The following is an 11,666-nucleotide window of genomic DNA, read 5'->3' as shown; positions in this document are numbered from 1 at the left end:
TCTATATATATATATATATATATCTATATATATATAGATAGATAGATATATATCAGAAACAAGGAAATATATATACAGAGGTATACTCCGGCATATGCATGATTTCACTGCTCAGCTTGACATGTTCATTTTTCATACAGATAAAATAACAGGCTGAAAGGGAGATGCCACAACATAGCATGAAGTGTCAGGTTCAAACCTAGGTTTCAAGAGCATGGTAGGGTACATACCATTCTCAGTGAACTAGCTTTCTGACCCTAAAGGGATACTTTTTCAATATAAATTTGCCCTAAATTGTATTGGCATCCTCACACTAAATTTTTTTGTTTACTTAAAAGGAGTATCTAGGTCTCTGGATTTTTCATTTGCCAATCTTGGCAAACTTAATAAGACACTGAAGAGCTCCAAAGTACTTGTTTGGAAAGTCAGAGAGAAATTTAGGTAACCACCTATCACCCACTTTTTACATTCTAATTACAGAACACACACACACACACACACACACACACACACACACACACACACACACACACACACACACTCATTCCTGGACAGGATGAAGTGCTTGAGGAAATGACAGTCAAATGGAATGAATGTGTGGGGCTGAAGAAAGACACATCTGAGGGGGAAGCAGAGAGTGAGGAAAGAAGGAAAAAGGAAAGTAAGAACAATAGGATGGAAGGAACAGCAGCAGAAAGAAGGGAAGAATTCCTTAGCTCATGTTTAAAAACTAATCTGAACTTGTAGCACATCATAGGTTATTTCTATATATGAAAATAGATATGAGAGGTATTTTTCTTATGTGAAGATTAATTATCCCACAACAAAAATAAATGTAAGAGGCTTATTCAATATATTGTAATTTTGTTGGTCTTTCCTAAAACACTTTTTTTTAAAATAAACAAGTTACCTTTGCATATTCAAAGGAAACATCTTAAAATCTGAGGCAATAAAATGCTTAATCTTAAAAAGAAAAAAAAATGAAAGAAAGGTTGGGAAATTCATTTTCTGCCAGCACGTTCAGAAGCAGGAACAAGAAGGTCTGTCTTCCACTTGTCCTTTCCAGCACACAAGGAGTTACAAGGTTTCATCATCCTTGCAGCATAGCTAAGCCTCTCAGGGAACCAGGACACTGCTCAGGTTCCACAACAACAGGCTGGCCTTGCTGCATCTCAGATGATTGTTTTTCTCCAGGCGCCTTATTGCATTTACCTTAATTGCTATGTCTCTCCCCACCTGAAGAAACACCCCCCCAACACACACACACACACACACACACACACACACACACACACTCACACACACTCACATACACACACACACCCTTATTGGGCCTTAAACTTGGTCCTCCAGTCATCCATGATATAAATCACACCTGCAAGTTGTCAACAGTGTTCTCCTTTCCCCAAAGGCTATATCAGATGCTAAGCTGGGGAGGGTGTAGGAGGCAAAGAAAACAGCACTGGGGCAGGGAGACTTTCCCTCCAGGGCCCACGGTCAAGTGCTGAATGGACACACAGAAGAAAGCCTTGAAACTATGAGAGGGCAAAGAGCAAGTGAATACAAGATAAAGTGGATTTAAAAAAAAAAAAAAAAAAAGCACAGCTTTCCTGTTCCTCTAAGGTCACAGGGGATGTACAGCTCTTCGTAACATGTTCAGACGTTCCCCACTCAGTGCACATAAAGGAAGCTGGACCCAGGACTCCCGCAAGACAAAGACATCCAGGGGCCCCCACAGCCAGCAAAACAGTAGTTTGTCAGCTGTGAATAAAAGGCCAACTCTTGAATTTCCTCCTTCCTGCTGAGGGAAATGCATAGCTGTTGAAGCCCATTCCATCACTTGACCCACACACATCATGTAGCGGAAAACGCAAGTCTGAGAGGCAGAGGAGGAAGGTAGGGGAGGAAATTGCAAGGTCAAAGTGACCGCCTGGGGAAGTCTGATTACTGGACATGTTTAAAGCATTATTAGGTGGTGTGGAAGCAGTAAGTGTAGAATGAAAGAGGGAGGGGCCCAAAAAAGCTGTAGAAAAAGAAGAGGCAGTAAACTTGAGACTCCCTCCTGGAGTTTTACTGAAGGGCCTGTAACACTCCCAGGGTGCAAGTTAAGAGAAGGCAAATGGGGAAAGAACTGGGCAGTCAAACACAGGAAGAGAGGCCTGTGGAGTGGAGGTTAATTGTGGCCGTCAGAGATGAGTGGTTACATGGGGAGATTCATTTAAAGTTAACGAGGCATTTGTTGCATTTTATAGGTCTTCCTAGGTAGGAAGATCATAAGCCAAAGACAGAATGAACTGGCTCTTTGAAACTTTTCGTGCCCAACCCCTTCAGGCTAAATAAACAGCTTTGGGGTCTCTAAACCAGAGTAGCACAGTGGTCCCTGGACACCAAGGTTAGGAGAGGGTTCTTGCACATTGTACAAAGCCAACCCTGGATAGGGTACAACAGTCCTAGATAAACCAGGAGGCCCTAAGAATCAACACCCTTGAAACCTGAAGAGGAGATTTGTTCTGCCTGCAGATCACAAGAGAGAAAAATCTTGATGTCAACTGCATTCAGGCTTTTCCATTTTGGAATCAGCAACCTCAAAGATAGAGAGAGTATGAATAGGGGAGAGGGAGGATAAGATGGTGACAACTGGTTGAGCTCATATGTTACCATGCACAAGGACCTGGTTTCAAGCCCCTGGTCCTCAAATGCAGAGAGGAAACTTAACAAACAGTAAAGTAGTGCTGTAAGTGTTTCTCATTCTCTCCCCCTATCTCCCCTTCCATCTCAGTTTCTCTCTGTCTCTACCCAATAAATAAATAAATATTAAAACAAAAAGTGACTATGGAAGTACGTTTCTTAGACTCATCTAGGCAGTGACAATAACTCTTTGGCTTCAGAGCTTTTAGAAAAGTATGGATAAGGGAGTCAGGCAGTAGCACAGTGGGTTAAGCACACTTGGTGCGAAGCGCAAGGACTGGAATAAGGATCCCGGTTCGAGCCCCTGGCTCCCCACCTATAGGGGAATCACTTCACAGGTGGTGAAGCAGGTCAGGGGTCTTTCTCTCCCTCTCTCTGTCTTCCCCTCCTCTCTCCATTTCTCTCTGTCCTATCCAACAACAGTGACATCAATAACAATAATAACTACAACAACAATGAAAAACAAGGGCAACAAAGGGGAAAATAAATAAATAAAAATTGAAAAACCTAAACTCCTTATGAGGGGGTAGGCTTATGGATACTTCAGGAATCTGTCTTGAGTTAGTCTTAGAGGTAAACTGACCTCCAGCAGGCTTCTAATGGGCTTCTGTAGTAATGTGACCCAGAATCAAGCAATAAGCCAAAAGCCTCTTCCTTATAGTGGCTCTACTCATGCCCCAGGCAGAGGAAATTTCTATTTTCTTTGTGCTTTTTGTTTTACCATCTATTATCTCATTTTCCTGATTTTTTTCTCTGCTACTGTTTAATGCAGGAGTGAGAACATTGTCTCATTTATCTTTATCCCCACTACACAGCATAATGGAAGTTTAATAAAATTATCTGAAGGTAAAAGGAGAGAAAACTCACAGTACATTTCTAACTATAGTAACTACCAGAGGTGACTGTAAACCAGAAAAAGAAGGCTCAGATGGCAGCAAAATATACATGTCCTAAAGCTGCCATCTAAGGAAGTAATAACGCTATGGTGGTGAGCAAAACAGTCAGAGGTATGCCATCTGAACTAGGAGCATAAGACTGGAAGTGTTACACTGGGGAATTCATGAAGAAAAAAAGTGAAATTAAAAGACAAGCACATATCTCTTACGGATTAAAGTGTCCTAGCATCAGTGGTGTAAAACTATAACCCTGTAATCTTATAGTCTTGCAAACCATTATTAAATCACTAATAAAAAAAAAAAAAAAAGCATCAGGAGTCCGGAGGTAGAGCAGTGGGTTAAGCGCACATGGCACAAAATGCAAGGACCAGAGTAAAGATCCTGGTTTGAGCCCCTGGCTCCACACTTACAGGGGAGTTGTTTCACAAGAGGTGAAGTAGATCTGCAGATGTCTCTCTTTCTCCCTCTCTGCCTTTCCTTCCTCTCTCCATTTCTCTCTGTCCTATCCAATAACAACAATAATAACTACAACAATAAAACAACAAAGGCAACAAAAGGGAATAAGTAAATAAATATTTTTAAAAAGTGCTCCAGCATCAGGAAATACAGATTCATATAGCAACCAGTTACCAGAATGTAGTCCTCAGATGCTTTAACCCTAAGTCCAAGATGTCTAAAAATGTAATAAACTCTTTGCCAAGCATTTTTCCATCAAATCCATCTTTTGAAGAAATTTGAAATAGTGGAATACTGACATGAATCAACCAGACCCTCTTATACACTCTGATCAAAAGAAATTGCAGTGTTCAAGTAATAGCTACAGTTGAGAATATGGGAAATGAGCTGTTCTGAGGAAGTATCATGGTGAACTCTGAATGATGCAAGGGACTGAATGAATTCCAAACTGCCTGCTGGTTAACACTTCCTTCCCCTGTAAAGACCCCACTAAAACTGCTTTGGAAATGTTAAGCACAAACCTGGTGACCAAAAGCCTTCTTCCTTGATGTGTAATTGTTGTAATTCCTGCACAAAAACATAACACATTTTGTACCTCCAGTGTGAGGATGATATATCTTGTGTTTCTTTTGCAAGCTTCTCTGCCTTTTAATAAAAAGTACATCAGAGATGTTCCTGGCTACATGACCAAGACACAAAAATTATAGGGAGGTGGGGAACAGAATGTCTAGGACTAGTATTCTGAAAGCTTATAGGAACTGGATGAAGAAGAGTTCTACAAACCTCTTTAGAGATTAATTCTGTAAGATTTAAGGAGTTATTAAGGAATATCATTTAGGGAGTCCTTTGAAATTTCCATCTGTAGAGGGTTGATGTGAGGGTAACAACACTGGAAGTCATTCAAACAGGTCAGACAAAGGCTAATGGAGCTGAGCTGTGCCACTTAGCATAAGCATAGAGACACACAAGTGTGAAGGTGATGTGTGCCTGCCACCATGGCAAGAAGGGGAGTGGGAATCACATTATCCCTCCCCAGAACTCTGGGGGTGATCTAGATGTTTCCACTGAGGTGGCTGGTAGATGCTGGAGGTCAGGCTTTCCTTATGGATAAAAGTGAACTTTCTTCTTAAGAAAATGATTGTCTTCCATTGTGAATCATGTTGAATATTTGAGCATAAGTGAACTTTGAACTTAGGCTACGTGTCAAAGGGAAACTTTACCTGTCATTTGTTTCAAAAAGCAAGATAGGTTTTAATCAAGTCAACACAGCTGGAAGAGAGGACTTCAGAACAGAACTGAGTATAGAGAAAATAGCTACAGATTAACCATAGTGTTGTGTGGAGTAGGGGTCAGGGTAGGAGACAGTCGGTGGTTTAAAATCAGTAAGAGGAGTGAGAATGGATATCAGTGGTGGAAATGGCTACTGATCTGAGCTCAGGAAGCTAAAGACGAGGCCCAGATGAGAAGAGAAATCAAAGGAGACAGTTAATCTAGAAAAATCTTTGTCAGAAGGGGGATATATGTCACTGTTCCTAAGGATAGAGCACCCTGTGAAGGGTCTTGGGAAGTTCTTCACATTTACACAGAGGCATCAAGCAGGTGATATGTGGTGGTCTTCTGACCAACTGAGGACCAGAATTCAGGTTAGTGATGGAGTTTTCTTTTTGTTTGTTTGTTTTTGCTTGTTAGGGTTTTGTTTAATTTGTTTGTGGCATAGGAGAGAGTAGTGAACCTGAGTTCAGAGGAATGTCATTAATTAGAGATCCACAATGTCTGTCTCAACCTTGAACCCAACAAAATGCTCTTTACTCAAGTGACTCTAACACTCTGCCAGAGAAAACTAAGCTTAGGAACAAAGAGCTCTACTTGATAAAATTCACCATGCTAAAATCCCTCCCCCACCCCACACACCCACTTCTCCTGGCTTTATTATATATCATCACGTGAGTTTGAATGAAACTGTCTCCAAGTCCTCATTTTTATTTCATACTGACAATATTATTTTTATCAGGCTCATATTTCAAGAAGCTTTATTCTGCCCTGACTTCCGTGAACCAGGGGAAATTATCTTGTTCCTTCCCTTGGGTTTGAAAGAAAACTTTTCTATAACTAATGTTTATCAGCAGTGCAATTTCTTTTGCAAGAAATTGAAACCTCCTTGACATAGAGAGGAAAAGAACTCCAGGGCTGGGATGATAGACACCAAGAAAAACTGAAAGGAAACGGAAGTTGAAGTTTTACCCTCTGTGAGCCTTCCTGGGAAATATGCTCTCAGAGTCTAGCCAAGAACAGTTGCAAAGCATGTAACAACCCTGCAGCCTGGAAACTGACCAGTCAGAGCAGAAAAGGGTACCAGATGGGTTTTCATTGGGCAGGCTTTAACTCCCTCACTTCTGTATCATAGGGGGATTTCATCATCATTACTATTATTAAATATATTTTTATTTTATTGACAGAGCTTCATAAAGTTGAAGACAGGTGAAGGAAGCAGGACAGAGAAAGGGGTCCCAAAAAGGAGCCGCCAAGAGCAGTTTCTAGAAGGCATTGCTCTGCGGTGCCTGGGATGGACTATTAAATGTCTGTCATCTTTAGGTTAAAATTCTGCACCCTAGATTTGTAGCCATTTCTAGGTCACTTGGAAAGACTGCCACTATCACCTTAAGAGGAAAAAATACACATAATGTTATCATAGCAATAACAGCTCCTATTGATTGAGTACTTGTTGAACAATGTGTCATGAAACTTTCAATTCAATAATAATCTTAGAAATAGGAGCTATTACACCCCCTCTATTGATAGGAGTGTAGGAAAAAAGGGGGGAATGACAGAAAAAGAGGGAGGAAGTGATGAAGGGAGGTGAGAGAAGATATAAAAAGGGAGATGGAAAGAAAGGAGAACTGGGGAAGGGGTAGATAGCATAATGGTTATGCAAAAAGACTCTCATGCCTGAGGTTCCAAAATCCTAGGTTCAATCCCCACACCACCATAAACCAGAGTCAAGCTGTGCTATAGTAAATAAATAAATAAATAAATCCCATACTCTTTTTAATATGTTTATTTATTTATGGATAGATACAGAGAAATCCAGAGAGAGGGAGAGAGGAAACACCTGAAAGAAGAGAGGAAACACATCTGTTTCACTGCTCTTGAACATGCGGGTTAAGGTGAGGATTTGAGCCCAGGTCCTTGCGCATTGTAACTTATGCTCTCTGTGAGGTGCACCACCACCTGGTCCCTGAAGTCCATACTCTTGACTCAAAATACAAGAAAATAAGTGCATTAACAAAAGATGGCTGTGAGATTTTGGGTTGCTTTAGTTTATGTAGTCTGGAAAAGATGTTCAAGACTAAAGACTTCCAGTGAGTTTTTCATTTGTTTCATTGTTTTTGTTTGTCTCATTATTCAAGAGAAAGGAAGGGAAAGGGAGGGAAGGGGAGGGGAGGGGAGGGGAGAGGAGAGGAGAGGAGAGGAGAGGAGAGGAGAGGAGAGGAGAGGAGAGGAGAGGAGAGGAGAGGAGAGGAGAGGAGAGGAGAGGAGAGGAGAGGAGAGGAGAGGAGAGGAGAAGAGAGGAGAAGAGAGGAGAAGAGAGAAGAGAGGAGAAGAGAGGAGAAGAGAGAAGAGAGGAGAAGAGGAGAAGAGAAGAGAAGAGAAGAGAAGAGAAGAGAAGAGAAGAGAAGAGAAGAGAAGAGAAGAGAAAAGAGAAGAGAACAGAAGAGAACAGAAGAGAAGAGAAAAAGAATCCCACATATATGCCTGTGATGAAATGTAGGACCTCATGATTTTCACTCCTGCACTTTAACCACTGTAGCGTGTTCTGGGCCTCAAGGCTGCCACTTTAAACCAGAGTGGAAGAATAGTTTTCATTGCTGGTAATTAGCCTTTGGTAACAACATCTCAGGTACTCTTGAGAGAACTAATTTTCCAGAAGATTCATGAATCTTTACTTTTACTTATTCTCTGATAATGCTTTGATTCTGCATTAAAGTCTTATTTTTTCTCTTCCAACTCCATCATGCTAAAGTTTCTAATAGTTAGAATATAAACAAACTATGGTTGATATTCTAGCACAAGAAACTTTTTATTAATAATGTCGTAAATAACAAAAATTTATCAGTCTGTTTTTCTGCTGTATTACTCTGAATGACATCCTCCTTGTCCCCAAAGCAATAATATTTTGATTGCAAACTATTTCCCTAACCAAATATACTTCTTCCCACAGAGAACTGCTACCATGGAAATCTATGCAATAAATACACTTTCATGGCATTACATATCAAGTCTGACAACATAATTTTGACATTTGGTAAAAAATACATCTTTGTCTACAACCTCATAAGAGGACTTACTTAATAGCATTTTCTCCCAATATTCCTACCAGAGATATTTTATGCTGACATAAAAATTGGTGGAGGGAGTTAGTCTTGTTTTGGTTTTGCTTTTTGGTTCTGGTTTATGCTTTGGACAAGGTATTTTCACAAAGTGAAAAAGATGCCTGCAAGTTAGGATGAGATGAAAAATGATTTGCAACTCCACAGAGTATTCACTATTAAAAATTTCGTATTAGTAACCAATCCCCTTTTTCAAGCCCCTAACCACATGCATTCCTCAATACTCACCCTGATGCCAAACTCCTTTGGAAAGATTACTTTGAATTAGATTCATAGGAAACAAATTGGACTTACTTTCCTCCAAAAACTTGGAACCGCATATAATAAAATAATGCCAAATTGTGCTTAGAACCAAGATATGCTTGGTTCCTATTTCTTGTGACAAAACAGTTCCAGACTACAACCAAAAGTGCACAGTGTGGAATAAACCCTTTCTAAACATTCAGCTATTATAAGTATCTCTAGCCTTGTGTTATTTCCAAGAGAAGTTCTTTACTTGGGCCTTTGCCATATTAGTGCTCTCTAAAAGGTTTTTTTTTTTAATAAAAAGGTGTATGGACACCATACAGGTATTTATTTATCAGGTCAAAAATAGACCTAATCATGGCATAGTCTTACAGCTGATTTTAAAGCATAAAGCCCAGGAAGTTTAATTGTGGAATTCTAAGAAATTCTTTTTCAATACCTACTTAACTCAGTGTTAGCAGTTTACTATGAACCAAAGAGTCTATCATTTCATGTCCTCCCCAAATAAAAACTGGCTCAAAGACACTTATGTTTTAATCTGTACAGGAAGAAAATAGTGTAGATACCTCTGTGTTATGTTGATGAATTAATAATACCTCAAAAGGGTATTTTAATCAATAATTTTAAAAAACAGTACAATTTACTGTTGGTGTTAATGCAAACTAGTACAGACCCTATGAAAAGCAATATGGAGAGTCCTTAAGCAAATAAAAATGTAAATACCTTATGATCCAGCAATGCCACTATTTTAATCTCAAACAACAAGCAGAGGTGATACCTTTTATTTCTTTGTGCCAAAATAGTAGCAGGGGAACTCTTTGACTCACACTTATGCTAGTGAGGGATACAAAAGTACATTATGATGGTCCAGCCCTTGAGAAGCTCAAGCCCTTAAGAAGCAGCTTTGGTACTGTGATAAGATGAATCTATATTTGTTTAACAAATATTGACAATGCAGAGCAGAAGAGGAACGATAGATATGCTAAATCATCATAAATCTATTCATCTATCAGTCTCTTGATCTAGCCATCATTTTTTAAATTTTTATTTATAAAATGGAAATATTGACAAGACTATAAGATAAGAGGGGTACATTTCCACATAATGCCCACTCCCTAGAACTCCATATCCAATGTCCTCCCTTGATAGCTTCACTATTCTTTATCCCTCTGGGAGTGGGCCACTATGGGGTGCAAAAGGTGGAAAGTCTGGCTTCTGTAATTGCTTCTCCACTGAACATGGGCATTGGCAAGTCGATCGATACTCCCAGCCAGTCTCTCTCTTTCCCTAGTGGGGCTGGGATCTGGAAAGGCAGGGCCCCAAGACATGTGGTGGGGTTGTCTGCCCAGGGAATTCAGGTTGGCATCATGGCATCATCTGGAATCTGGCGGCTAAAAAAGAGTTAAGATATAAAGCAGAACAAATTGTTGACTAATCATGAACCTAAAGGCAAGAATATTGGAGGTGAAGATTTGGGGTCTCCACTTGGGAAAAAGCTAGTGGGTTTATTTTAGTTATATTCCAAAGGGCCCATGACTTTACTAGTTTTTGCCTGTACCTGACATCTTTATGCAGGTGGGCCCAGGTTACTGTCTAGGGAGATGGTGTCATATTTGGAAAAAAGACTAGAAAGCTTTTTTTTTTTTTTGAAGGGGACTGGAGCTCTATCTGAATGACAGAATACCTGACCTATCCATCATTTTTTAATGACTATCAAAGTAAGTTTGCAGACTACCTCTACATACAACAGTATATATAGCATTGTCTACAGTTCAACATGAAGAAGAATGTTGAACCTGAAATGACTTGATCAAATTGGGAATAAAAGACCAGCAAGTGCAATCTCAGATTGACAGGGACTCAAAAGTTACACAGGTTTCTGTGATAAATATGAATAGATATAGGCCCTGAGTCAGGTGGATAAGATAAACAGTTAATTCTACTTATAGATTTTATTCAAGTTTGGGAGGTACTCTCTCCCTTAATCCAATTTTCCCCCTATTCTCAACTCTGACACCATCTTATCAGACAATTATTTTGTCCACTTCCATGTTAGCTGTCAAACTCAAGCAAAAAATTACAAAATTCATGGGACCCTTGGAACATACTAAACTAGACTTTCTAAGTTCTTTCCACCACAAGATCCCTATTCTCATCTGCTATATTCCTACTTTATGGTTCTTATTTATTAATCATCTTGCCCTACTTTATATCTCACTACCTTTTAACAATGATCTCACCAATGTGTCCTAGAACCTCACCTCTCCAGAGTCCTACCCCCCTAGGGAAAGACAGAAACAGGCCCACCGTCTGCACCCCATAAAGAATTTTGGTTCATAATCCCAGTGGGGGAGAAATGTTACGGAAAGATGATCAGAAGGCTCTGAGCTCCAACTCCATCAGCACCCAGAGAAAGCAAAGGAAAAAAAAAAGGAAGAACATTTGGAAGTAGCAATAGGTGTAGGTGTGACTTAGAAAGGAAGGAAAGGCACGGTCATAGGAAAAATGGTTAAATCATGCCAAAATAGCTCAGTTGGGAGAGTATTAAAATGAAGAAATAGGCAAATATATATACATTTAGATAAGTAATTACAGAAATTATAGTGATCTCATATCTGTGACCTTGAGAGAACTACTATAATTTCCAATTCAGTAAATGGGGACACAGAACTCTGGTGGTGGGAAAAATGTGGAATTATACCCCTGTTATCTCATAATTCTGTAAATCAATATTAAGTCACTAATAAAATTAAAAAAAAAAAAAAGTCCAGCAGGTACTTCACCCACTACAGTCAGAACCTGCTGTGTGAGAAGTCATTGGTTTCAGTGCAGTACCACATGGGAGCACTATGACCAGTACCTAAGGAGCTTCATGGATAGTAGAGCACTACTTTAACCGCTCTCTCTCTCTCTCTCTCTCTCTCTCTCTGTCTCTCTCTCTGCCTCTCTGTCTCTCTGCCTCTTTCTCTGTCTCTGTGTGTGTGTGTGTGTG

The 11,666-nt window shown here is 39.8% G+C and overlaps 1 long non-coding RNA gene across 2 annotated transcripts in view; it reads right to left on the bottom strand.

Moving 5' to 3' along the window:
- Nucleotides 1–9,758: 9,758 nt before the first annotated feature.
- Nucleotides 9,759–11,666, bottom strand: part of LOC132538275 (uncharacterized) — a 290,896-nt gene continuing 288,988 nt past the window's right edge. For both annotated transcript variants that reach the window (XR_009549676.1, XR_009549675.1), the window contains one exon: nucleotides 9,759–10,065. This is a non-coding gene — a long non-coding RNA (uncharacterized LOC132538275). The remainder of the gene's footprint in view (nucleotides 10,066–11,666) is intronic.

Source organism: Erinaceus europaeus, chromosome 4 (genome assembly GCF_950295315.1).
Source record: "Erinaceus europaeus chromosome 4, mEriEur2.1, whole genome shotgun sequence".
Classification (NCBI taxonomy): domain Eukaryota; kingdom Metazoa; phylum Chordata; class Mammalia; order Eulipotyphla; family Erinaceidae; genus Erinaceus; species Erinaceus europaeus.
Note: the sequence above shows the minus strand (reverse complement) of the source record. Positions and strands in the feature narration are given on the sequence as shown.